The sequence below is a fragment of the Pseudopipra pipra genome, chromosome 13 (genome assembly GCF_036250125.1).
Source record: "Pseudopipra pipra isolate bDixPip1 chromosome 13, bDixPip1.hap1, whole genome shotgun sequence".
In the NCBI taxonomy this organism is placed as follows: Eukaryota; Metazoa; Chordata; class Aves; order Passeriformes; family Pipridae; genus Pseudopipra; species Pseudopipra pipra.
This window is the reverse complement of record NC_087561.1, coordinates 10,513,551-10,536,541: the sequence shown is the minus strand read 5'-3', so window position 1 is coordinate 10,536,541 and position 22,991 is coordinate 10,513,551. Positions and strand designations below refer to the sequence as shown.

The 22,991-nt window shown below is 45.7% G+C and overlaps 1 protein-coding gene, 1 long non-coding RNA gene and 1 other non-coding gene across 7 annotated transcripts in view; 1 reads left to right on the top strand and 2 right to left on the bottom strand.

The window, feature by feature from the left end:
- PLS3 (plastin 3) overlaps positions 1-22,991 on the top strand; it is a 50,488-nt gene that overhangs the window by 5,164 nt on the left and 22,333 nt on the right. For 2 of the 5 annotated variants that reach the window (XM_064669990.1, XM_064669986.1), the window contains exon 2: positions 1,310-1,460. The exons of 1 other annotated variant lie outside the window; for it this stretch is intronic. The gene's annotated coding sequence lies outside the window, so the exon portion shown is untranslated. Of the gene's footprint in view, positions 1-1,309; positions 1,461-12,698; positions 12,806-22,991 lie in introns of those variants that run through there. 2 more of the 5 variants (XM_064669987.1, XM_064669989.1) reach the window with 2 other exon arrangements.
- On the bottom strand, positions 7,782-12,660 carry LOC135421465 (uncharacterized). The gene is made up of 2 exons (XR_010434017.1): positions 12,504-12,660; positions 7,782-12,406 (listed from the first exon to the last, which is right to left on the bottom strand). It is a non-coding gene; the product is annotated as an uncharacterized LOC135421465 (long non-coding RNA).
- LOC135421741 (U2 spliceosomal RNA) lies at positions 13,630-13,701 on the bottom strand. The gene has a single exon (XR_010434174.1). It is a non-coding gene; the product is annotated as a U2 spliceosomal RNA (small nuclear RNA).

The window sequence follows — 22,991 nt, the reverse complement described above, 5'->3', positions numbered from 1 at the left end:
ATGGGGAGGGTGATGGAGGCCCACCCTTTTCACTGATGATCAAGGAGATGATTTGATTACAGCCAAAAGATGGGACTCGTGTGTTGGTGGCTGAAGAGCCCAACATGGGCAGCAGGTGCTGTGTTTGAGATTTTGGATATTTGGTTCCTGTGTGATTTGCCAGCCATGGCAAGAGCAGCCGGTCTCCTCGTACAAGCTGAGCGAGAAAATGGGGTGAATCAATGGAGCTGGAACACAGAATTCTCCACCTAATAGGGGTGGAGAGTGGGATGGGAAGAGAGGACATGCCCATCTGCACTCTGATAGTACCACACTTTGATTTGGAGGTGGTGCCACTGGAGGTAATAGAGCTCTTCCCTGTGGTGGGCATGTGTGATGTCAGTGCTGCTGACCAACAGCTGCCCTGACAGCAGGACTGCCTATTTACCCTGGTCCACCCTCTCCCAGCAGCTCTGTTCCCATCAGGGGTGTGGACCTCCCTGGACAGGGTGCTCAGCTGTGGTGGCCAGCAAGGCAAGACCACTCAGTCACTGTGGCATCTGCTGGTCTCTTGGGAGTCTATAACCTGTTGGCTTTTTTTGGTAATAGATTAAAAATGCCAAGAATGATAAGCAAGTCCTGTCTGGCCTGCTTGGAGGAATTGTGTCACGTGTGCTCCTCTAACAGCTAGGGTTTCACATTTGGGTTTTGTGGGTTAACTCCTGGGCTATTCAAAGCTTGTTTTGTCACTGGGTTGTGAATGGCATGATGATGAAGAGGCAGCTTCCCAGTCTGAAGGAGAGTTGTTATCAGCAGAGATGGAGCTATTGACAGTTATTCTTTCCCTTTTGTTTGTTTTGCTGGTTGATTCCTCTTAGTTTATCTCCACCTTTCAGCATCTGTGAGCCACGTGGCTGACCACTGCCCATGGAAATGGAGCATCCTTGGCAGGTGGGCTTGCCTTTGGTCCCCTTCCTTGTGTCCCCCTGTGCTGGCCGGTCCATACTGACACCCTGTGTTGTGGTGCAATGTGCACATTCCTGGGGGTGAATTGGCTCTTCCTGCAACATCCAGACATCACAGCCCCAAGGGCTGTGGTGGCCTGTGTACTACTAACATTTGGGAGTCAGTATGGAAGAAATAAAATAATTATTGATTTGACATGCTTCTGAGGATGTGGGGAGCTGGACAACTGTCTGAAATGGGAAGATCTGGTTAGGACTGCTGCCGATTGCTCATGTCAATCCATATGGGCCATATGCTTCTAACCAGTCTCCTTGTCTCATTTCCTTTTCTGAAATGCTTACAGCTGTTTTTCCTGCCTCTTCAGTAGGTTTTTTGTTCCTGTAAAAAGAGTGACGGCTCACAGATGCTGCTGGAAGTCCCCACTGCATAGCTGGGAAGAGAGACTATTACTGTGATCTTCAAGGGAAGATAAAGTGTAGTGTCTCTGCAGGAGGCCCAATTACTGCTGTTTTGAAGTAAGCTTTTTTGGTTTTTCTTTTTAAAGCTGAAAATAGATTTCACTGTCTCATCCACTGTTTCCTCATCACATACTGCCCTTAGTGATGGAAGTGAGAGATCAGGGAGTTGATGAGGTCACTTATAGGTAGAACAAGGAAGGATGAAGTGATATGGGCAGTGATCATGTGTGTTGAGGTGTTCGATAGTCAGTCTTGCTGCTATGCATCTAAAACCTGGGTCAAACTTTGGTGTTGCTTAGATGTTGGCTTTTTCTCTAAAGAAGTCTGTGGCTGAAATGAAAGCAGTGCTTGAGGTTCATCGTTGCTGGTCCTCCAGTTATGTACCATCTCTTGTGTTCTCCCCTTTTTGCATTCTGCCAAGAGAAGTAATTGCAGACCTCTGTAGTTAGGTTAATGATCCAGCCCTGGTCAAGTGAAGAAGGAGCTCTATAGATGCTGATGCCTATGCAAGTGTTTCACGGTTTATGGATGGATGGGAAAGGGCCATCTGAAGACAATGAGAGAAGCTCTCTGTACTCACTTTTAGACAAATGACCTGTGTACTGCAAGGAAGGTAGGGTTAATGTGGCAAAGTAAATGGCTGTGTTGACTTGGCTTGAATGCCAAGTCAGGACAGTGCCTGTAGCAAATGAAACCTAGTTGTGTGTTTAGGTCTGAAGTCTATGTGATCTTGGGTTTGTTTAGATGCTGAGAGTACAAAAAAATCTCTGCTTTTAATGAGTTGGTTTCCTGCTGGCCATTAACCTAAATAAACAAAACTTCTCTTATTTTCCAATCCTCTGATTTGACTTTTTTGCAGTCCCAACTGCACAAAACAACAAGGTGTTCCAACAGTTGTTTTATTGGTATTGGAGATAGGAAACGTGGTATAGGATCCCTGTGGTATGTCCATGGCTGGTGACTGTTTTCTTGCCTCATCCTCCCAGGGCTCTCATTGTTGTGCAAGGAGCCATGGATTGGCTTTTCCTTCTGCACAAAATATACCGGGGCTGTACTCTCCTCAGCCTACGTTGTAAATTATACTTTATAATCTACTGTAGGAAATGGAAAAGAAAGTAAATCTGATTTGTGTCCTTTTAGAGCCCTGTTCTTTAGACAAAAATACACAGGATAAGTCTGGCCCTTCCCTCTATTCACTTTTCATAGCCTCCTTTGTTTTTAATTTATATATCTTCTTATTCTAAATTCCTCCCATCCCCAAAATAGAACAGACATCAGCCTGCAAGCAAAGATTGCCAGGCATTGGTCTTGTGGATTATAGTGGCTTTTTGGCCTGGTTGGAGACTGAGCCCCACCCTACGTAGGCTTGGATTAAAAATAGTCTTCCTTTTCATCAAGTTGAAAACTCTGCACAACACATCTATGTCTTGGTTTCTGGGGTATTGGCAGCCATGGAAGCCCTTCAGCTATAAAATACCTCAGAAAATCTGTTTGCTGCTAATTCTTCCAAAAGTGCAAAGGTGACTGGTGTTGGGAAGGTGTAGAGCCAGATGTCTGACTGCCAGCCACATTGTTATCGTAGATGTTGTTGTAGTTTTAGCCATGCTTCTTGAAGGACCTGAAAGAGTTGAAAACTGTAGACCACAGCCTATACATTAGGCTGCCACTTGTCACTAATTAAGTACTGGGGAGAAGTCCAATGGCCAGGAGACTGCTCCTGCCCCACAGCCTCTAGCTCAGTCCTGTCTGTTCAGACCTGAGCTGCACACTCCTTCCTCCTCTCATAAAACAGAAAAAACCATCAAGGGCAAGAGGTTGGCTGGTATCTGGTGTGGTGATCTCATTCCCCCACTGCCTATTGGAAAAGCTAAGCCTCAAACCCAAGCTTCTCAGGCAAGTCTGAGTGGTTGGCTGTGGGATAGCAGAGGGAAGATCCAAGTGTCTCCTTGCCCTGGGCATCTGTTCTCTACCTCATGAACCTCAACTGTTGACTTCTTGTGTGGTTTAATTTGTTTTCCACTGTCTTTGGCCACGCTTGGTGAGGCAGTGAGTCGTTTTACAGGGTGGTAGCAAATGCCAGCCTCTTGCAGGCTCCAGCCAGCTCCGTGGGGGAAGGCAGGATGCGGCTGATCTGGGATGTGGAAGCAGGCGGTGCTGCCTAGCAATTCCTCCAGCTTAACCATAAGCCTTTATGGTTGTTTAGGGCAGGGGTGGGAGTAAATGAGCAGGGGAGTGTGATGGGAGGAGGGCAGGGAGACTCTGCCCATTGCCTGTTCATGGCTGTTTATGACTAGCGTGCTCTGTGGGCCTGGTTTACGTGACCTTGTCGATCAAAGGTCTCTCTGTAATGAAAGAAAATGCCTTTTTCTTTTCTGTTTTTGTAGACTCTGCCTTGGCCTGTTCTGTTTCTTGTTCTTTTACTCTAGACTAGATAGACTGTAAAAAAACCTTAAAAATGTGAAATATTGTGTCTCATAAAACCTTTGTAAACAGTCACGAAACTGGCTGTAGAAGGACACTAGAAGGATTTTATTTCTCCCAAAGCCTAGGGACGAGCTTTCAGCCTTTGTCTAACTCGATTGTATGTTTTTACTGTAATTGAGAGTCAAGGGGCTATTTGTTCATATCTCAGATTCTTAAAGTACAAAAACTGACTCCTGCAGTTATGTCTTTACTACAGACTTTTTTTTTTCTGGAGGAAACTGAATTTTGTTTGAAAAAAATGTTTGAAAAAATTGTATCAATACAGAAACTTATACAAGGCAAAGTGAGCTGCTGCCCACTGCAGGGTCAGGTCAAGACAATGAAAAACACCAACTTGGGAAAAAACATAAAGAAGAAAAAACTCATTATCTGGTAGATGAGACAGGCTGAGTAACATCAGAAATACTGCTGGCTTGTATCAGTGTTTCCTATGTCAGCTGCTGAATGGGACTGTGGTTTGGGGAGATGTTGTGTGTTTTGGGGGGTGTCAGTGACTGCTGGAGTGGTCTCAACTCTGGCAATAGGTAATCCTGCCCCTGACCTGTGTCCTGTTAGTGCAGCTTCTGTCAGAGTTTTGTGTGCTAGAACTGCTTCTGCTGCCTCGGTTCCAGCTTGGCATCCCAGGAGCTGACTGGGTGAGTGAGATGGGATCCTGTTCTGCATGCTGGGAGTACCACATAACACTCTGCATTGTCAGTGCCAGAAATAGTGGTTGTGAGTGATGCAGTTCGTGTCAAGATGGAGTGGAGAGATGAGTAGTTTTGCTTTATGGGAGCATCCCACCTATGGTGGACCCATTAGCTTCCAACAGAAACTGGAGACTGGAGCACTTTGGGTTACCATGTTCATAGCAATGCATGTGTCTCTTCCTAAATTTGATCAGATTTGAGGTTTTTTTTAATGTTTGTATTGGTCTTTGCCTCAGTGATGTTGCTGGTGCATGTGGTACTGTCCCTGGTGGTAGAAGTCTATGTACCAGGACTTCTGCTCCATGGACTGTGCTCAAAATAACAGGGAAGGGGATTGCTGATCTGCCTCTTCCGCCATCTCTCCAGAGCTACAAGGTAGAAGAGTGTCTTGCTCTCCTTTCACAAACAGTAGGACTGAACTTGCTGCCTTTGACTCTGCCCTGCTGGGAAGGATGGAAATGGTGAATGAGGTCCCATGTGTTTTCACAGTCTCTGTCCCTGTTTTCACGGCAGAGCTCGGCACAGCCCCTCTCAGCAGAGGAACTGCTGGGCAAGCACTGAAGTTTTCAGAGTGCCCAGGACAGTGCTAACCAAGTGGAAACTTGAGTTCAAACTACCAATCCCATTCATATTTTGTGAGGCAGTGCTTCAGCTGGGTCACCTACTAAATGGTGTCTGAAAGATCATAAATTCTGGGTCCTTGTTTATGCTGCCATTGCAATCTCGTGCTTCTTCCTGCTAATCAGCCAGGAAGGGGCTGTGGAGCGTTGTTTGGGTTTGGAGCAGGGCTGTGGTTTTGAGATTCCAGGATGCTGAGTCTTGTCCCAGGGACAGGCTTGGATGCTCTCCTGCCTTGGAGCCTGTGCAGCAGGACATTAATGAGCCGGCTGATACTCCAGCCCATCCCTGTTTTCCTTGGGTTAAAACAATATTTACCTTCTGCTCTAACTGTCAAGCAGCTGCAGTGCTGCGGTGGTGTATATACACACATATATATTCTCCTATAAATCCTTTAGTTAAACATTTCCTTGACCCAGCATAGAATAAGGTGCTTGTCTCCAGCTGGTCACAGAAACAAAGGAAGTGAGTTCCAAAACAATATTGCAATTAAGCTGTTTCTTCCTGAATTTTGCACAAAATGTTTGGCCTCCGAGAACACATTGTGAGGGCTTTATTTTAGGGAATACATAGGGTGTTGTAGGTGCATATAAAAGTTTATGATTGCTATTCTGGAGGCATTCAGGGAGAAGGTTAACCCCTGCTTTTAAGAACTGTTTCTGAGATAGCAACATTCTGAAGGTCAGTAGAGAACAAATGGAAATACATTTACAAAAGCATTCATTTTTCTCAGTGCTCCTGGAAGTAATAAGCAAGTTTCTGAATCCTCACTTAGGTAGAATTCACCTTTCTATTAGGAGAGAAGGGAAACTGGGCCTTCTGAAAACTGAAAACATTTTGAATAAGCAGCCTTAATATCTGACCTAAACTTTAGCCTGTTCCTTTCTGCACTGTTTGGCCAAGGTTGAGACTAAGCTTTCCTTGGGGATATGGATGGGAGGTTCCAGTGCAATCATACCCCTGCCCTTCTGTTGCCCACTCCTCTGTAATGTTCTCGTTGATCTAATTTCCAGCTGGGCTCTTGCCACTGTTTTATATAAACCAAATGCTCAAGCAAAAGCAGCATAGTCAGACTTCTTGTTGAAAAGCTGAAAAACTTACACTGCTTCTGCCCAGCTAAGAAGCTTCTGGAAGTTACTGAAGCTGCGCTGGAGGGATGGTTGTGGCAGTGCCCATCCTACTTTAGTTATATCCATCACTAATGACAACAACTTTTGTGTTTCCCTCGCTTCCTCCCCATTCTTTAAGTAGTATGTACCCTTTTTCTGCATTACATAGGGTTATTTTTGTTGGTCCCTTTGCTCCCCGTGTTCTGAAGGCCTATATAAAAAAAGATTTGGGAAGCCATGAAATGGAGTAAGATTCTGCCCTGTATGAATGGCCTTGGAACCCCATGTTGTGCAAGAGCCTTTACAACCAGTACCAGTCAATGATTCACTTTAGCAATTAAGGCTTTGTGCGTTGGGTTGATATCAACTTGGCACATAGCTAGGCACTGCACTTTCTTTTAGTGCATTGCCCTTTCACATGTAACTCTCACAGCTTATATTCTTGCTCAGCATTTGGACCTCTTTGGTGTAATAACATGGCCGTGCTTGGTCTTGGCTTTATGTAGGATTTGTAAATTTGTTTGTTTTCTTTTTTAAATTGTTAGGATGAGGGTTTTTCTTAATTCATAAAGCATTAAACTCAACAGCAATAACATACTAGAGAATATAAGAAATCTGCCATCAAAGCAAAGACTGGCTTCACAGCATAGAGATCAGTCTGCTACTAGTAGCTGTTTTTTATGGTCTGGAAAATGTGAGACAGCTTACTAATTAACAGTGTAATGAGTTGTGTTTGGTGAAGATTGCACTCTAGGGACCTGAAGGCTATAGGTGACAACTTACTGTATATGTGACTGGCTCTACCTCACCTTTCTACATGTTTGAAGAGTGCAGTAGTTGTGAGAGTCCCTGAAGTTGGCCTGTCCAGCAGGTCCATCCTAAAGGAGGTTTTCAGTTGGGCTCTGAGACAAAAAGAGCAGTTGGAGGGAAGCCAACAAATGCACGAGCTAAATACCAGAGAAAGCTTCAAGGTCCCTTGAGATGAGATTCTGGACTAATTCAACACAGCTGAACTCGTAGGTCCCCTTGCACAACATGAAGGGCCACGTGCCTCTGGCAGGATGTCCAGACAAGATACCAATCCCTCCTTGGAGATCCTCCCAGGCTGGGCTGGGAGTGTGGGCTGATGCCCAGGCTGGTCAGTGACTGCACCTTTCTGGTGGTGGGAGGTCACCTGCAGGTGGATTGTGTGGGACTGAAGAGCCACCCAGTGGCAGTGTCCCACAGCCTCCCACTAGCCAGGAGTGGGTGCAGCAGATTGGTCTGGACAGTGGCCAGCAGTTGGCCAAATGTCTATTTGGTGGTCAGAGCAGGCTGTGACTGCAGTGGTATAACCTCTTATTGTGTATTGGTGGAGGATATTAAGTGGTTCCTGACCTCTGGTTCTGCATAATTGCCAGTCTTGCTACAGCCCATGGATTTATTTTTCAAGCCACATCCTTTTTACTGTTGTAATCTTATTTTGAAGATTACACCAATTTTATTAGTAATTTAATAGGGTGCTTCTGTAGGCAAGTCATTGGTGATGTTTGGCATTAGAGAGAGCTCTTGAAGTTGAGTTTTTGAGTCAATGTGAGGTGCAGTGCTTGGCTTTGGCAACAGTATTTAAGTTTTAATATTTAGAAAGTGAGTCTTCTCAGGGGAAAAGTCTGGCTTAAGTAGCTGCAAACTTTGCAAAGCTGTTGCTGCTGCTCAGGCTATAGAGAATTAATCACTGACAGAAAATTAAAAGGCTTGTGACAGACTTGCATGAAAATACAAACCTCTTCTGAACAAATCTGTACTCTGTCATTTACATTGTGCTACAATTTGCAGTTAAGATTGTACTAAGGTCTTTTGACATGCAGGAAAAAAAAAAAGGTTTTAAGAAGCATCAAAAACCAAAGAACTATTCTCTATTCTGAGCTCCTCCAGTGTCTTATCCTTTGGCTCAGAGGAGATGTAGCAGAAAGGATGGGAAAGTGCCTCAGAACTGGTGGTGGCCTGCTCAAGCCTGAGACCTGCCTGCAGGACTGGCCAGAGCAAATCCCAAAGGCACTGCACACCCCTGCAATGTGCTGGCTTCTGCCCAGGGAAGTGTAGCACATCTGGCAACTGCTTTTCCAGTCAAAGAGCAGAAAGGGTTCCCATGTCATCTTTAGTTTCTCTCTCCCTTTACTAAAAAACCCCACCCAACACTAGACTCTCCAGGGCCCATGGTCTCAAGGGAATAACTTGTTCATTTTTTTTCCACGTATCCCTTCTCCACACCCACCTTTTTTGTCTTTTGAATTTAATAAAGTGGGTGACTCAGTACTAAATATAAAGCCTGCTTCCGGCATCATCTGCCTGTGGCTCATTTCCTGGAGCTGACATCAGTTGAAGCCTCCGATTTCCTTATGAAATAGCAAGACATGAAATATCCTTTGCACAGTGTTCTGGGCATATTTGTGGACTTCTTTGGTGACTGCATGGCTCCCTAATCTAAGCTGTGAATAACTAGCTGGTTAATTGCTAAGCTGAACGCTGGTGGAGCACAGGGTATAAATTGGGTAAGCCCTCAGATCTGTTTTGCACTGGAAAATCATACTGTAGTTTGCAGGCGTTTTTTAAATAAAGACTAACTTTCAGTCCCTCCTGCATATGCAAGGTTTTTATTAAATAAGCATGAGCCTGACTAATGTCTTGCTTTCTTCCAGATGACAGGCTCGCTGACAGAGCAGCTCAGGAAGCTTTTAGGGGGGAAATCTAGCAAAGATGGATCTGTTTTTTCTTTAGAAAGACTGATAAACCGAGGAGTTAAGGTCAAATGCTTGCTCCTCAGTTGTCACATCTTTGCACAGCTGTTTACATTGATGGAATGTATGCTGACATTGGTTGCAACTGAGGGTGAAAGCAAGAAGTGCATAAACTTTCAATTTGTATCGAAAAGCACAGGGGAGAGTGCTTCTATCTGTCTGTGCATAATGTCATTAAAATCCTTATCTTTTAAAGAGAATGTGGACAGAACTGGAGGAGGGGAGCATCTGGTGCATAGTAAATGTCATTGATCCAAAATGGGATGGTGGCTGGGCACTCAGATTTGCTCTCTAAAGCCCTGGCTCATAAAGCATGGTGGGTTTTTTCTAGTGAAGTAGACTATTTAGGTTAGCTGATTTCTATTTCAGCTCTTCGTTCTTTAGTGCTTCTCCCCACTCTTTTTTTTTTTTTTTTTTTTAAGGAGAGGGAATGCTCCTGAAAACGTTCAATGTGCAGCACCAGAGCAGGCAGAGGCAGGAAGCTGAGCCACCTTTGCTGCTCTTGGAGGCCTACTGAGGTCTGCTGATACTCTGTTAGCTCTGGGATCTCCTGAGGCTGCTGTGGCCCAGCCCCCTGGCCATAGAGATTGCTCTACCATTGAGATGCTGGAGGGGACCAACACGTCTTACACCCCCTTGGCTGGTTGACAGTAGAGCTGGCTGTACCCCAGCAAACAGCTATTTTAGGCAGAAGCTAGAAGTGCCCACAGGTAAAACCCATCCAAAAAATCACTAGGACTGATGTAGCATGCTCATTGCCATGGGTTCATCAGCTATCTTGAATAGCTTCCAATATTAGCATGACATCTCTTGGCATTGCTAACTAGGTGTGGAAACTACTACTTCTGGAGTGGGCAGGAAAACCTGGTGTCCAGAAGCAGGTGGTTTTCCTCACCTGGGCAGTGGGACTCACTGCAGGGAGCAGTGGGCCTGCACAGCATAATGTAGCCAAAGGCCAGCACATTGGATGAGCTCCCTTCCTCCCCCAGAACTTTGCCAGAGGGTCAGTTCTTGAGGGCTAGTGGTAAAAGGAGAGGGACAAGGTGATTCCTGGATTTACCCTCTCTTCTCTCTTGTCACCTGGAAGGCAGCAGCTGCTGCTCCCACAGCCATCATTGAGTAACTTCTGGAGGGCAAATATGTGTTAGTGGCCTCCCAGTGAAACTTGGCAGCTGGAACTGGGGAGGAGATGTGTCCACTTGCGCAATGATGTGCTGAAGGAATCCTGTCAGTGCTGGAAGTTCTCCTTGTGCATAAACCTACATGGCAACGTTCCTTCCGTGCAGGGGAGCGGACATGTCACCTGAGCACCTCAGGCACCTTCTTCTTCCCTAAAAGGCTTCCTTGAAGAGGAAGGAAGAGGAAAATACAGTGGTATACTGGCTCTACCAAAAAAATTCCTATTTTGGAATACTGTGGGGAGTGGTGTGTGTGACTAGGCATGTTTGAGGAAGTGGGCTGGGAGTGCCCGGGGAACTGTGCGTTTGCTGCCATCGCCACACCCCGGCGTGGTGAGTCTCGGGGCATGACGCACAGATGAGTGGTGCTGGCACTGCCGAGGTGCTATTTTGGGTTTGAGTGTAATTTCAGGTTGGACCAACAGGACTGGATTTGGAGTATTCAGAGAGCTCTTAAAGCTCTGGAAAAACTGGCTATCGCTGATCCTTTGCAAATGTGGAAGATGGGTATTTCACGTGCACTGTGCGTGTGCACCGAACTTCTGGCGGTGGAGCCACTGAGGGCCTGTGCTACCTGATGACAGTGGGTAGGAATGTCCTTTCCCTCTGAGAGGGAACAGTTATACCTGTTAGCCCTGTAAGCTGCTCTTTACGCTTATCTGAGAAAAGAAAAGTGAGTAAGTGGAGTTCTGAAGACCCATGGGCTGGTGGCTTTCAGGCGTCTACCTCTGCAGCACAAATCCGTCACCTGCACATCTGCAGGTGCTGCTTTTCTATCCCAGCAGCACAGATGCCAGAAGCAAGGAGAAGAGGCTTTTCTTTTCCCTCCCAAAAACAGACATTGCTTGTGCAGTGGCTCTGCCATTGATAAGAAGTCACAACCTAGTTTGGGAGCTGGGCTTTGGCATGCTCTCCCCAGGACCTGTCAAGCCCCAAAGCCTCAGCACTTTCTAACCCTTATAGGATGAATTTACACTGTGCAATATGCTCACATGTAGAGTGGAAAGTGGAGGCACTAAACTTCATGAAATAAGTTTTTGTTGCATGTTTGCCCGGAGATTTCACAGGCTGGATTCAGTCACTGGTTTGGATCAGAGCAGCCGGTTGGGCTCCTTGCATCCAGGAGCTGATGTGATGCTGAAGCTGGTTGCTGATGCAAGTCAGAGCAGAGTCAAAGTCATTCTTCCCTAAACCCCATCTAATGTGCAGTCAGCCTGGCCTTCGTGGACTGCAGTAGTGTTTTTCAAGCCAACTTCTTTCCTTTTAAGTTGCAGCTGCAGTTCTGGGCATAAAAACTTCTATTTTGGTTTCCATGATGTTTGCCATCCTGAGGAAGCTGTCAGGCTGTGGGTTTGGGGTTAGGTTTTCTGTTTTGAGTTATTTCGGGGTGTGTTTTATACCTCTCTTGAAACTTTACAGCTGGAAGCTAAATTTTCAGGTGATACCCAAGAAGTGGGACTGGGCGGTGACTCACTTTCCTGGCTGAGGTAATTTTTAAAAAGAAACAACAAAAAACCCCCAGTGACACTATTGGCCAAGTATTTTTACCTTTTAGAACAGTCACGAGTTCTTCACATTCTTCACTAATTCAAATATTTTGTTTATTAGCAAATGACATCCTTTCCTTTTAGCTATGGGAAGGCTGAAACATTATGGACTTTAACAGGATCAGAAATTTCTGAAATATGTGATTACAGTTTGGAAAACTCACTTAACCTTTTTGATGACTGATTCTGTTCCTGTGCATTGCATTAGCAATGACACAGTACACAATGTTTCTGTTGCTTGTGTCTTCCTTGTTGGCAGCAGATGTCTGTCCATTTTCCGTCTAGAGCAGACAGGGATTTATTGATGAGGTAATGCAATATATTGTAGTATGGGCCAGCTCCAAACTCTGTATTTAACCACTTATTCAAACCAGCGTTGGGTTTTGGTTTGTTGGTTTGTTTTTGGTTTGTTTGTTTGTTTGTTTGTTTTTAAGAAACTGTGGGGTGAAATAGCAGGCAGCATCTTCCTTTAGTACAGACTGAGGCCAAATAGGTCTGGATTCTCTCAGTGTTCTGTGAGCTTCTGGTTTTTTCAAAGACATCCATAAAATAAGTACATAAAGCAAAATACAGGTTCTGCATTGCTCTTGGGCTGGACATGCTGAGAAATAGCAAAGCAAAATGCATTTATTTTAAATAGTAAAGAGCAAAGAGAGGCTTTTTTTCCCCTTTTTAATTAAAAAAAATAGTTTGCTTACCTAAAAGCTTTGTCTCTTACTGCCTTCTGTTCCCAAGTGCCGAGCAATAAAAGAACGAGCTGGTCGTTGGGGGAGAATCCCCGCTCCGTGCCCCGTGCTCATGGGATAATCGGGCCGTTCTAGCGCATCTCTGCGCGACATGACCGCATCCCTCCGCGGCTCTCGGGAAGCGACCTCCCATCGCTGGGCGGGGATGGTGGGAGGAATGTTGGCTGCCCAGCTCCGGGCTGGGGGCGTGGGAGACGCTTCAGCGCTCGGGCCGGGCGAGGGAGCGATTCGCCTTCCCTGATAGAGGAGGAGAGGTAAGGAATGGATGGGTGTCCCGGGCCGGGCTGGCGTTCAGGTGCTGCCTGGCTGTGCCGATGCAACGGCTGTCCTGCAACGACTTGATTTGCTTTTCTCAGCAAAACGTCTAGTGATTCCTACTGCTGTAATAGATAGAGGAAAATAGCTGTGGGCAGAACGAATTTCAGGTTTTAATGTGCTTAAATCTGGAATTTATCTGTGCACCCGACTGAGCAGGGTGTGCAAACAGCAGCAGCGAGGGTTTAATGTTCCAATCGAGGGCTGAGGGTGTGCCTTCCCAGAAATCTGTCTGGGACACAATCCTACTCCCTCTCAGTCTGTAGCAGGCTTTTACAAAGGAGAACTGCTTAAACTTGTATGTTAGAAGTGTTAAATATTTAAACACCTGCTTTGCAGAAAGTGTGAGGAGCTCTGAGTACTTTTGGGAAATGGCTATAGGCTGCTGGCTGTGACAGCTACTGAATTTTTTGGGGATATTTCATCTGGAGAAGCTGGGCTTTGCTATTCCAGTTGGAATGGCAGGAGGCATTACAGTCTGGCAGGATTTAGTTTCCAAACTGAGGAGTTTACCTTGCTTGCTGTGTTTTCTGGTCACAGCCAGCTATACTTGTTGCTGGAAGCCAGTGTAGACCCTCTCCAAATGCTTTATAGCAGTTGCTACTGGCTTAAAACACTTACATACCAGTACTTTTAAGCATTGAACTGAAATACTGAATTTTTTGTGCTGAAAAACTTAAGCTTAACATGTCTGCAAATCTGTAAAACACATCTAGTAAACCTTCTTCATGTCCTGATTTTGTTTATACTGAATGTGTTTCTCTGAGGTTTTGCTTAGTTATGTTTTATTAAACTGATACTACACTTGATCTTAGCCAAAAGGCCGAGAAGTGATATTTCACTCTTACTCTCATTTATTCTGCAAAGCATCTGTCTCTAAAGAATGATTTCCACAGCTGGAGGACTCTCACACCCTCCTGAAATTCAAAGTAGTGATGAGATTGCATGCTGTTTACAGTGCATAGTCTCTTTAACCACAATATCTGTCCTAGGGGTATGGGGCACTGGCTGAGCTGTGAAACTGAGGGAGTAGGAGGAGGCTAAGCAGCTTGAAGGGTCCTAAGGAGAAGTTAGTGTTCGGCTCCAGGAGTGCTGGATGCATCTTAGAAATCCTGCATAACCTTGAAACCTGCTAATTAGAGTGCATTTTGCAGAGGTTATTAATGCTTGTTCAAAATCCAAGAGTCACAAAGTAGAGCTTGCCTGATCCTGGACTAATGACTGCTCCCTATCGCTCCTCCCCATATTAAGTTAAATTATAGTGGAGTGTGGGGAACACCCTGCAGTAAGAGTAAATGTGATTTCCCTGTCATGGCAGCTTCCTGGGAGGCAAGGACAGCAGTTTTCCTTCTCTTCTAGCCATTGCACATTAATTTTTGAGACTAATGTTTTTACTTTTATTAAGAGTAGATAGGATCTGTACTGTCTTGTCTGGAGTAAATAAGTGGTGAATTTATAGGGTTTTTTCTTACTTCTTAAAGCTGCTAGGAGAGCTATGCAGTGACACTAATTTATTGCAATCTAGTGTTGCTTTCTTCTTCTGAAACAAGTTATTTTGACTTCTTTCCCTTTTCCCCAAGTGCTTTCTAAACAAGATTACAGACAGCAGGGGAAGGATGGAAAAGAGTGGTTTTTTTATCAGTAGCTCTTTCTAGTAAGAGATAAGTTATTGAAATTCCTGGGGTTTAAGACACTTTTAAAACATAATTACAATGCTTAGGGTACGGTTTGTAGTTTCTAATGTTTTGTTTCTTTTTAAGAAAACATTTATTGACACATTTCTAAATGTTTATCATCTGGGCTGTAGTCGCTGCTGGGATTTCAGCCCTGACTGTGCCATTGGCAGCTCTGTTTACCTTCAAACTGATAAAACAGTCTGCAAAACTGCTTGACCACAGCTGTACCTTCTGAAAGGTTGCACCAAACCCACCCTCCCAAAATTAATTGCTGAAACTCCCTATTGTCCTGCTTGCCAGGGATCAGCACTATCATGCCGGGTGTTTGGCTTGCAGGAGCTTGTTTGCTGGCGTTGAATAAGCAGTGACTGTACTGTGATTTAATTTAGGGATCTGGTTGATTCCCCTACCTGGGCAGGAGGGAGGTTTGAGACTGAGTAATGCTTCTTGCTTTATCATGGCACACTGAATATCAGTTGCTTTACCTGCCAAGCAAAGGTGCCACCTGAGAGCAGAGCCTGGAGGTACTGGGTGGATGGAGGTGGGTCTGGGCTGTGTGGGCTTTGAGGGGCTTTATCCACCTGCTGCAGACCAGGGCAAAGGCTGAGATCTGCAGCTTAGCCTTGTAAGGAACTGGGCTCCTTTGGGGTTCAGTATTGGGAAATCAAGAGACACATGCTTAAAGCACATTGAGGGTAACCTGCAGGTCTCAGCAAGCAGGCCCAGTCACTTCTGGGGTAGAAAATTCACACTGATTCAGCCTTGTGATCCACATCCCTCCTCACTTATGCTGGCAGGGAACCCACTGTCTTCCCCCCCTTGCTCTGAGAGTCCCCTCATAAAATGAGGGATGCTGAGTTTTGCAATGGTGGTGAGAGATGGGTCCTTTCTTGAAGATGTGTATGGTTAAGATACGCAGAAGGAAGTGTTTAATGCTGCTCATTATTTAGGGAACTATGCAAGAAGTAAGAATTGCTATCAGCATAAGAGTTTCCTGAGGTGCTAGCATGACTTTTCTGTGCCTGAGCCAGGAATTTAAATGAAGTCTTCTGAGTTTCAGTCCATTAGCTGACACCTGACCCTGACCCCTCTCTCTTTTACCTTCTTGCACTTAAGTTTAAACTATCCCTGAATGTTATTTGCTTTTGCAAGTTCCAGGCGTATGAGTGTACAGCTCTTCCTTTCTTGAGAAGTCTTGAAAGAATCGCCTGTTCCACATTGTACTAGCTAGGTAATGAGAATATTGCTATTCTGTTTCTACTGATATGAACAAACTATTGAAATTAAAAAGTTGGTTAAACCAATCTGGTGCGTTATGATCTCAAATATTCTCTAATCCTGGAGTAGTTGCTTTGCCAAAACCACGAGTGTGCCAAAATGTAACATTTAGGAGGAGTATTTGTCAAAGAGGCTTTTAAGGACTGATTCATTGGTGCCTTGAGCAGTGTTTTATCTGTGTTTCCACTGTGCCTTGCAGATTACAAGTACTCTCTAGATATATGTAATAGATTTGGAGCAACAAGGCAGTCTGTATGCTGTAGCTGCAAGTCTGCAGCATGATGGGTGTATGTGAGTGTAGTTGGTCTCCTCTGTAAAAGTCAGCTCTGCCCCTGCTTTGACCTTCCACCCAATCCACTTGGCCTTGGGCTTTCATGTCAGAAGCCTTCAAAGACTGTAAGGTCTTCAGAAATCTTTCAATGCTTCTCCCTTACATTTGAGTCCCAAACCAGTTTTATGTTTCTCTTGGTTCAGCCTCCTTCTAGTAGATGCTAGGACATGAGAGTGACCAAGCATCCGTCTAGTCTACTCCAGGATAGCATCTCACTCCTCAGTGTGCATCAGAGACAGCTCTGGCTCATAGGGTGGGGATGTGTTGGAGGAGATTTCACTGAGGACTGGAGAAGCTTTTTTTTCCTTCCATGGGTAACTGGAGTGCAAGCATTTGTGTTCCTCTGACTTGTGCTTCCCTTCTAGCCTTTGGGCAGTTTGGTATCACGTGGCTCAGCATCCCCAGCTGCTTGCTCTCTGTTTCCTCTGTCTGTGACACAGAGAGGTTTTGAATCCCTACAAATTTCTGTTTCATATCCCCAGCTTTCAATATTCTGGATGCTGTTCTGGTCTTTTATCAAGAGACTGATTCCTTTTTGATGCTGTGAGTGGATTTGATGCTGATTTTGGGTTTTCTCTGGGTACTGGCTACAGCTTGGTTCTGGATCAGGGTGCTGAATGTGCTGACCATTATCCAGGCTTGGTTGCACCTCAAAAAGCTTCTTTGACTGGGAAGTCAAAGGCATGTAAATTGGCTGATGGATCAGCAGTTGTTCTTACTGAGGATTTAAGATGGTTGAAGCTGGGGAATCTGGTTCTGTCTTGAAGGAAGAGAAAACACTTCGACCAGCATGCAAAAGGGGAAGGATCAGGTTGTCCAGGCTGTCAATGGATGTTGAGGCAGCAATTAAAATCTAAGCAGAAGCCATAGGAATACTGGTTGGCTGCAGTTGTTGCCATACTGTTGGAGTAGCCCTGCCTCTGTACAGCCCAGATCCCTGCTGGGCATCTACTCAAGTGATGCTTAGAAAAATATCTGGCATCGTTCTACACAGGTCTAGTGAGGAGACATTGACCTTCTAACCTGCACCTTTGAAGGAAGGTACCTGTTCAGAGATGGATACAATGGAGACGCCTCCAAATCCTGAGAGAACTTCTGTCAAGCTAAGTGCATGTGTCTCTGCTCCTGATGGATTTGGCAGATTTGTTCCCTGCAGCAGCAGTGAGTTGTGCAACAACTGGGGCAAAGCCTCACAGTCCACTCCCAGGCGAATGTAAACCTCTCAGGGAGCCTGCCTCTCCCAGCATGACAGTTTTGGGAGTTTGAAAGAACACAGAGCAAAACCCTGCTTAATGGGATTTTTGTTGATTTAGAGGTGCCTCAAAAACAGCAGCTGGAGGTAATCTCTGTACGGGATTGGGCTGAAATGAGCTGTAAGGTGCCTGTGCAGTGGGAATCCCTATCTGCAGTCATGTGTCCTTTCCCTGTGATGCAGCTGGTGGGCTACACAGCCAGCATGGGTCAGTCAAAGGGTGTATTGTGTGTAAAGTCAGAAGCTTGGGGGAGCTAGAGAACTAGGAGGTGCAAGGTAGTAAATTCAAATAGCCAGGAGAGGTTAAAGACATTCAGGGTTAGAATAGAATTTGTGGGTAGTTCTTCTTGGCCTGCTGAGGTCAGTTTTTTGGTGCTTTGCATGGCTGAGAAAAGCTGGATTAAGAACGAAATAAAGCTGGGTTTTTTCAAGTGTTAGAGTGCAGTGGTGTTCAATAGTTAAAGCATTGCAGACCTTGAGAGCAGAGCTGTAGATTCATTACTGTTGAACCTGATGTGCTTGAGGCTGGGAAAACTTCATTGAAGGGAAAAACAACAGGAGATGCAACAACTCAGCCAATTCTGGCACCACAAAGAAATACTTGCTCAAAGCTTTATGTGCCCCTTTCTTCCCGAGGCAGGGGAAACAGCTGAGTCCATAAGAACACCACAGTGTTTGTGTGCAGAGTACCACGTTCATGCCAAGAGTGACACCAAAGTGATTTCTGGGGGACAGTATGGTGCAGTCTCTGTGGATGGGGTAGCATCTTCTAAATCACTGCTCTTGTCAAGTTGACGCCTATCACCATGTGGAAACACAAAGTATGGTGAAGGTCTGGTTTCAGTTATTGCCTCTGACCAGTGGCAATAATGAAACATAATTGCCAATTAGAAGTTTATGTGCTTCCAGCAGCCTGGTGTTTTCTAATAACCACACATAGGGTGTGGGTGCTGTCAGGTAGGAATTTGATGAGCCAAACATTGGGATGAGCATTTGATGAGCTCACAAACTGATTATGAGCAGGAGAGGATAGATTACATGATAGGTTTTCATTTACAGGCCATCAATCCCTAAACTTCCCTGTCTCCTCCCAAAGCATTGGAAACTGTTTGTCTCAGAGGATTCATCAGATCAAGTCTGTGCACCACAAGCTTTCATGTCCTCCTGTTGCTGTCAGGTTTGGAGATATTGTCTATAAAACCTCAAAGTCTTTGCTTGGACTGGACCAGAAAAAGGAGCTGGCAGAGCTGATGGGGCGAGGGTGTGTGTCTGTGCCCTCTCCTGCCTGTAAACATTTCCAAAGGCAGCATGAGCCTGTGCCTATGCCTGTGGAGGTGGGTTCCTGCAGTGTCAGGAGATCACCGCAGCATCCTCTGCAGCTTTCCAGTCACCTGGCAAGGGATGCAAAGAAAACTTAGGCTTGCAGCCCTTGCCAGTGACTGGCTTCCCTCACTGTTTGCCCTGAGGGTGGCTGCTCTGGACTGGCCCAGCAGCTCCAGAGCTTGCAGAGCTGTGCTGGGATGGTCCCAATGCTGTGACCTTGTGGAGGAAGTCTCTGTGGCATTGGGGGAGAGGCCCTTGCAGCAGAGAGGGCTAGGAAGGACTTTGTGGTGATTTACACATCTTTCAAAATGGACTGGGGAGGGTGAAGAGGAGAGTGCAGATGGCCACCCCATTCTCTAATGCGGCTCTTGGTGGGGACCAGCCCTACCTGCAAAACAGGGAGGAAAAGGAGGATGGGGTGAGCCACAGGAAGCCTGGGGACTGAATCCTGTATCAGCTGAATCACCAGGATTCCCTCCCAATTGGCTGGGCAGCTGCATCAGTGCCCAAGCCCAGGGGCTCTGGCCCTTGCCGTGGGTTGTGGGGGGAACCTGAGTGCCTGACTGTCCTATTTGTTATTCCTAAAGCAAGACTGATATGTGCTGGGTTAGTGGTCGCAGATATGTGGGGTTTGGGTATTTTTAATTAGCTAATGCTGACTGACATGCCTTCTGACGTCGGAGCCTTTGTCATGAAAAGGCAAGGAAACCACAGGTTCCTGAAATGGGGAATACATGCGGGGTGAGTCACTGCCCCAGACTTGGTCTAGCTCACTCAGGGGTTTTTTTTAATCAGATGGAAAAAGGACATATTAATACCTTTTTGTTGACACTTTAATGTGTCTCTGCATTTGCCTGTTTGAGTAAACAAGTTGATGTTGTTAATCAGTCATTTGTAGAGATGTTAATGCAGGGCAGGCCTGGGAGGGATGGAGCACTCAGTTTTCAGACTAACGCAGAGCTGCTAAGAGAGCAAATTCTTCCGTTTGGATCAGCAGCAAATTCCAGCTCTGTTTCTGTTGGAAGTGTTCAAGTGCCTGTCAGGAAATATTTGGTTGTCATGTGCTTTCTAATTTGAACTAATCCTCCAACTTTCAAAATGTACAAATATCTGAATGTCCCCCTTCCATCGGTTATCACTGATCCCCTGTGTAGGATGCAGTTCCCAGGCAAAAGTCTTGGGGACTTTTTTTTCCTGTGCTTGAGTGTTTTTAAGTTGCTGTCTGAGCAGTTAATCCACCCAAATATCCTGGTTAGCTTCTGGCACTTGTGCTGGAAGTGCTGAGGCCGCAGTGGAGGCATCCCTCCAGCGACAGCCCCTTCGATGCCGAGTCCCCAGGTGGTTTACAGCTGTCAAAACATGGGCTGGGACAGCTTTCCTTGACCTGCCCGTGTTGCAGCTCTGTCTGGAGAGCAAATAAACTAACCCAAATTTGGTGACTGCAGTGTGTTTAGAAGCTGTAAAATTTGTTTGCACAGAAACTTTATACAGCCCCTCTCGGGGAAGGGGGTTGATATTCCAAAACCTGAGACGTACTTTAAACAGCTCTGATCTGTATCACACGCGAAGTCTGCACTGTCTGCCAGCCACGCTCCTCTGGGTAGGTGCTTTTGTGCATCTGTGTGTTACAGAGCTGCCCTTGCTTTTCTTCTGTGTGGTGAGGGATGAAGGCAGAAGCAAAAGGGATCTGGATCAAGGCTCTGTTTGTGTGTATTGACCCATGGACCACCAGCCACCAGACTAAAACGAGTGTGAGATCACTAGCTCACTTGTGTCTCCTCTTTTCCCCTTGTTCTCTTGTCCTCCCTCTAAAAGTCTCTGGCTGTCATTGCAGGCCCTGGCAGAGGCTTTGCTCACGGCAGGAGTGTGACGTGGTGAGGCGTGAGCAGTGTGGTGTGTCCCACAGGGCTTCGAGTGAGGCAGCTGATGTGTGATCCCTATGCCACTGAGATAAAAGGGCTTTTTATGTTCCAGAAGACAAAGCCTCTTGTTTAAAAATGCAACTGAATGAAAAACATGATTCTGAATGCCCCAGGCTCAGCTATTAAAAACAAACAAACATAACCCCCCACACAACCGAAAAAAAAAAAAAGAAAAGCTCCCCTGACCCCCAGTCCATTGTGCCAATGATGGTGTAATGGCTCCATTGCAGAAAAACTCTGTACAATTACTTTGGGAGCTTGTAACTTTGTGGCCCACTAACTTTTTCATAGACTATTTTGTTATAACATTCTTTCCCCTTTCCAGGCAGCACTAACAAGGCCAGGTATCTGCTTTTTCTCTGTTGGTTCAAATTCTCCCTCCATCTTCTCAAGCAGAGAAACAGAAGGAAGAGGAATATGAAAACTGAGAGAACCTCTTTTATGGATTGACTGAGCTCAACAACCTAGAGACTGGAAAGGAAAAGAATTTTAAATGAAGACGCACACAAACAACTGCAGGGCATATCCAGAGTGTGATACTTCCCTGATAAAGTCAAACAGAGCAGCTTTTTTAAAAGCTCTCAACTTATGGTGGTGTTTGCTGCTTCTTTTGGTGTTAAAGATGTTAGAGATAGTCAGCAGCAAATTAAATTCCAATTAAGTGGTTAAATAATGATGCTTCGGGAAATCCCTTTTTAAGCGAAATGCTCATGGTTTGAAAATTAATTGGTGCATATTAGGATTAGGAAGAAGGCAGAATTTGTGGAGGAGAGTTGGCTGAATTTTCAGTCTGTAGCTCAGCCTCTCCTGCCTGGCAGCTCATGCCTGTGTAGCCAAAACCGGCTCCATTCTTGGAAGTGTCACCCAAGTGTTTCTGCCAGTTGTGAAATCCACCTTCGGTATCATGCAACAAGCCTACTCAGAGCTGATTTTCTTGCTGAGCAACTCCTTTATCCCCTGGAAATAGCAGCCAGGTTTTAGTGGCACTGAGGCTCAGGCTGCTGGGGCACTCGTGGGAGTGCAGCAGGGAAGGGGCTACTCCAGGAATGGGAATAGGTCCCAGACTGGACATTGATGCAAGGACCTGCATGGTAGCTTTGTCTTGGTCAAGTAGCCTAACTTGTACTCTGTGAAACAGTATAAAAACTTACTGTGGTGCTTTTTTTCTTAACTCTGTCATTCTGATGCAGCTTTGCTGTGGTTCCTCCCCTGCCCTATTCTTTCATCTTGAGCCCAGTGATGAAGTTGGTTGTCTTGCTGTTGGTGCCTTTTACTGACTGTTCAACATCTTGTTTTATTTGCTGGCAGCTCTGTAGATGCTAGGAGGCAGGATCTGCTGTGCTTTCCTTCATGTCTCTGTCCAGTGATGCAACTTCTTGTTGACTTTCTCTGCTGCTAGCACCTGTCTGAGCTGCTTTCCCAGGCTGCCACACCTGCCCATTGCTCTCATCTCTAACAACTTCATTCTTTCCAGACTGAGTGAAGTGTTACAGAAAATGAATATTTACAGCTACAGGCAAACTTGTGTTCTTAAGCTAACCAGTGCTTGTGAAGGCAGCTGGGAGCCTCAGACAAAAAAGGGTTGCTAATCAGAGTATAGGCATTTGTGAAACTGAGCCTCTTGGTACTTGAGCCTCGAGTCAGAGCCAGCCCATTCAGGATCCTGCCTTCTGACAGTCTGTAAAATGTAATCCACCCCTTATCCTCTTGCTTACAAAGGAGGAGGCAGCTGTGTCTGTTCCCATAGTCAGAGGAGGAACCTTTTATTTCACAACCTCAGAGATTGTAGCTAACAAGTAGGAGTTGGAAATCTTGGGACGCAAATCTCATTTGAAGTTGCATCTGAGCCTGCCGAAATCCCCATTTGTACAGACCCTGAGCTAGAACTAGCAGAGGTGCTAGAAAGTGCTTATCAGTGCCTGTCTTTTTGCTCACACACAGGGATTGCCCCTGTGTGCATTGATGCATCTATCACTGCTCTCTCACAGTTATATCAGCCAGAGCACCAACAGGGCATCTTATGTTCTGTCACGAATGTCGTGGGAAGGGGACATGGGCAGGTGACTGGTTTTCTCCCATCCCTATGGTGATACCTCCTGTCCAGGCTGGCTGGGTGGCACCTATTCAGTGCTTGGAAAGAAGAATGATAGCAGATGGGTGGAGGAACTCTATGCTTCATCCTCTCTGTTTCTTAAACACCAAGCAGATCTGATCAAAGCGGAGTTTCTGCGTACTTGGGGTTTCAGCGTGACTGGTGCCTGCTGTTCTGTGCTTGCTCACAGTGCTCCTTGCTCAGAAGGTTGAGGGGATCAGTGGCTGTGCAAAACAACTTGTTCTTTACGT